Source organism: Rhipicephalus microplus, chromosome 6, assembly GCF_043290135.1.
Source record: "Rhipicephalus microplus isolate Deutch F79 chromosome 6, USDA_Rmic, whole genome shotgun sequence".
NCBI lineage: Eukaryota > Metazoa > Arthropoda > Arachnida > Ixodida > Ixodidae > Rhipicephalus > Rhipicephalus microplus.
Genome location: NC_134705.1, coordinates 75,932,090 through 75,936,265, shown reverse-complemented (window position 1 = coordinate 75,936,265; position 4,176 = coordinate 75,932,090). Strand labels below are relative to the sequence as shown.

General features: G+C 45.5%; 1 non-coding gene across 1 annotated transcript; it reads right to left on the bottom strand.

The window, feature by feature from the left end:
- Positions 1-3,506: 3,506 nt before the first annotated feature.
- On the bottom strand, positions 3,507-3,613 carry LOC142766132 (U6 spliceosomal RNA). Its single transcript, XR_012884421.1, has one exon. It is a non-coding gene; the product is annotated as a U6 spliceosomal RNA (small nuclear RNA).
- Between the last annotated feature and the right edge of the window lie 563 nt (positions 3,614-4,176).

The window sequence follows — 4,176 nt, the reverse complement described above, 5'->3', positions numbered from 1 at the left end:
TGTGGTTATACACTGCCGATTGTGTAACTAGGCGTCAAACAACATGAGTATGCGGAACGAGTGGGTGGTGAGATGATTTTAACCCATTACAAAAGGACAAACCCTGAATGTTCATAGTCATCACCTACCGCACCAACAAATTGTACATAACGTCATAAATTGGCGTATCGGGTACCTTGCCTCTCCGCAAAATCAAGAATGATCGTGTAGAGCGAAGTTCCCAACTTGACAAACGTTACCCGTTATGCTGAAAAAAGTGCCCTGGAAGCGTACCTGTGTTAGCAGTAGCAAGCGAGTTTACTACAGGTTCTAGAAAAGCCGCTATTGCAGTTTTTTATGTCACTGTGCTGCGGTTCGTGCCCAGGCTTTCCATGCATTATATTTCATTTATGCATTGTGATATCCAAACTCACACTCTTGTTACTCGCGAGAAAACAGCATGTTTGGTGTTTTGCTGCACCCCTCCGAGAAATATGAGAATGATAGCTGCACCGGATGGGCTCGACTGTAGCAACGACCTCACCGGACTACTAGACAAGGTACGTCAATCATAATCGTGTGGCATAACATACAACATGAGTGTGATCGTTTTACCTCACGCAAGCAATCGCCTTGCAATTACAAGAGCCTGCGCACAATAAAACGCAATGTCTTTAAATAAAGCGTGTTCAGAGGAGTCATGACACCCATTTTCGACCATAAACTGTGTTGTGTGTGTGGGTCTTTGTCAGGCTGGCGAAATTTTAGCGCATTTGGTCGTGCCAGTAGTTTATTAACAAATATTTCTATAAACGATCGACCGGCCTGGTGGTCGCGAAACACTAGCGTGCTCGCTAGTCGTGACGTAACGAACCAATTGCTCTAAGAGCTTCTGCATGGTGTGCATTACGGAGGGCGATCGTCCTTCACGGTCAGCTGCGCTTGCAGTCGAGTTGCTTCAGCGATATTCAATGAGCCATTAGAACAGAATGACTTGCATCAGTTGAAGCACTGTCACCGCGTCACCCATGCTGCGCTGTCGGATGCCAGAGCGCAAAAAACAGGGAGAGTACTCTCTCATTCTGCAACTTTCCTAAAGAGCCAGCTAAACGCAAGGCTTGAGAGATAAACGTGCGCAGGATTGATTGATTGATTTGTGGGGTTTAACGTCCCAAAACCACGATATGATTATGAGAGACGCCGTAGTGGAGGGCTCCGGAAATTTTGACCACCTGAGGTTCTTTACCGTGCACCCAAATCTGAGCACACGGGCCTACAACATTTCCGCCTCCATCGGAAATGCAGCCGCCGCAGCCGGGATTCCAACCCGCACCCTGCGGGTCAGCAGCCGAGTACCTTAGCCACTAGACCACCGCGGCGGGGCACGTGCGCAGGACAGACTGTCCTGTTTTTTTTTTTTTGCGCTCAGTGCACTTCACGGCAGACAGCTACAATGATGACCAGCGTCTTCTCGGGGAGTTAGGTATACCTTTGCCGCAAGGATTCGGCCAAGATGCGTACCGTAAGGAACCCTAGCATCGTACTTATTACATGGCGTTCGCTTCAGGTAAAGTTTACGTGCATGCGGCACGTAGCAAAGGTGCAAAAGCAATGGTCCGTACGCGCAGCATTACCACCGCTTAAGTCGTGAATGCACGTATGCTAGCAAAAAAAAAAGAATCTGCACGCTTTATGAATTCTATTGTGCAAAGTGTGCTCGTGAATGCAGCGTCTCCTATTCGTTAATCTCGCTTGTCAACCTGGCACGATTGAAATAAAGCTACTTACCATTGTGGAAGGCCATCTGCAACGTCTGCCACAACACCGAGGTCGTGGGCATCTGGGTTCGCGTCGTTTTCGGCGCTTTCTTCGTCACTCTAGCTGGTGGCGATGGGGTCGAAATCAAAATGCGCAGCGTACGAGACGTCGTCACCACTTCTGCTGCTCGATGAATCATTGCCCGAATCTTGAGTTGGTGACGGTGCGACGACATGGTGATGGTACCGGTATCACTTCGCAACACTTGCTACACGTGGACCACGCGGCAAGCAACACGTGCAACACAGTGAACAACACACTTACCGCGTGCTGAAGCTGCCGTTTGGTAGCAGACGACGGCACTGCTCCCATGAGTTTGTGACTTCACACAAGCCACGGCAAAATGGCAGTCATTGGTGGTGGGCGCCGTTTACACCCGAAGACTTCTGCTGCTTACTTTGGACTGAAACAATCTTTCAAAGACCAGTTTTCAGACGTGCACAAGAATATTCAACCCTCTATTTTCTTTTTTTGCCGAAAACCACAAATTGTTAGGTGACCATGTTGTGACCCCTTTAAACAGTGTAAAACAGATGTGCTGTGAAACAATAAAGCACAGCGTCTTCGTATATATAAACCAAGCATTATATATTGTTTATTAGTTGACCTTTCACACTTTACCCGACGATGCAATGTTGCCGCCCTGCTTAATTTAATGATCACCAAGAATATTCAAAGTAAATACCTGAACAAATCACTACATGTCGGTTTCTTTTCACGTAGAACCAAGTGGTAATAAGACACAAGGGTGACCTTTCATGCTTCCTTGGAGCGGAAAAGAAATACTTTTTACACACTCGTTACTATAAACAATAAATAAATGTGAGTGACATACGTGCAGCAAGAAAAGTAAGAAAAAATGAAAGTTCGTAGATAAAAATTTGATTATTTTTTTCAAGAATGGAAGCTCGGCTTATACAGGGCAATAAATCAAGATATTCATCGCTTGAACGGAGACTACATTGACATCTGCTTGGAAAGTAAGAACAGGCTCGCCCGTAAGTTGTTTACCTGGCGGGCTTGATAGCGAGAATGAGCAAGTTCTGATAGCAACCTTGTTTTTGCAGACCGGACTAATTACTATAATCATGCCAGGTAATATTGCTAAGTAAGTCTGTCATGTTTACGCTCAGTATCAGGAAAACCTATTTTTTAGGATCATGCAAAAGGCATGCAAGAGCTCCTTACAAAGTTTGCGGCCAGTTTAATCACGAAAACACGGTACATTGAATCACAGGCCCGTCGCTGCTCATACTCCCCGTTGACCAACGCATCTCGCTTCAAGATTCACGGCTTCCTCCACGGGAGTAGGCACCTTCTTCAAACGCCCCATGACTCTGGACAGAATTAGGTGCAGCCAGGCTATGCTCTACAAAGTGGAAGTTGCGCACGGTGTCTGTCGGTGACACCGATCAGCTACTGTGGTTGAACGGCTTGGGCAGGTGGCGCGGTAATTTATCTGATTAGTTAGTTCCTCAATCTGGCCGCTAAATGACGTGACACTTGCTTCCTCTTCCTTTCGTTTCCCTGCTCTGTCTCTCCATCTTTTTGTTTCTACATTTCTTTCTCTCTATTTCTTTTTTTCTCATATGTTTTGGCCTGTGTTTCACTTATTTACTTCCTCTTCACCCGCACATCTCACGCTCACTACCCTTTCTGATCGCCTTGATACACTACGCTATACAAGACTAAGTTATGTTTCGCTAGCATACATCGACTGTCGATTCACCAATCTGCGTGTCATTCTTGCGTGGGGCCCATGCTAATCTTCTCCTTATCGTTCCACATTTAGTATATGTACTTTCACAGTGACCACTTTTACTGTGCAGCACGGTGTAAAGAACTATTCCTGAAATATAGGATTTTAAGTTAACCTTCAAGCTTCTTTGTGAACAGTGCTTGTACGTTTAAACTGTAACTGCATGATACTTTGCACGTTATTTTTTGCGTATGCACTCAATGCAATATCATTTCAAAAAGGAGGTTCGTGACTAGTCGAGTGGTTTGAATGCTCTTTTGCGCATCAGAGTACCAAAGCTGCAGGCACCTCGAGAATAATTGTTTTTCCGGAAAACTTTTTTATCTTTTTCAGGATATGTTTCTGTCCGTGCCTCTATTGGTTTCTTTCTATATTTTTATTTCTTTATCTACACTCGTTATGAGCGTCATTGCAGGCTATGCCGTGGCAGCCAAAGTGGGATCTGCCGAAATTTTGAGCGCAAGTCGTTATTGATGATGATGCTTTCTGCATCATCATATTTTATACCATTATTAGGTCCATGTGCTCAGATTTGGGTGCACGTCAAAGAACCCCAGGTGGTCGATATTTCCGGAGTCTTCCACTACGGGCTCCCTCATAATCAAATGGTGGTTTTGGGA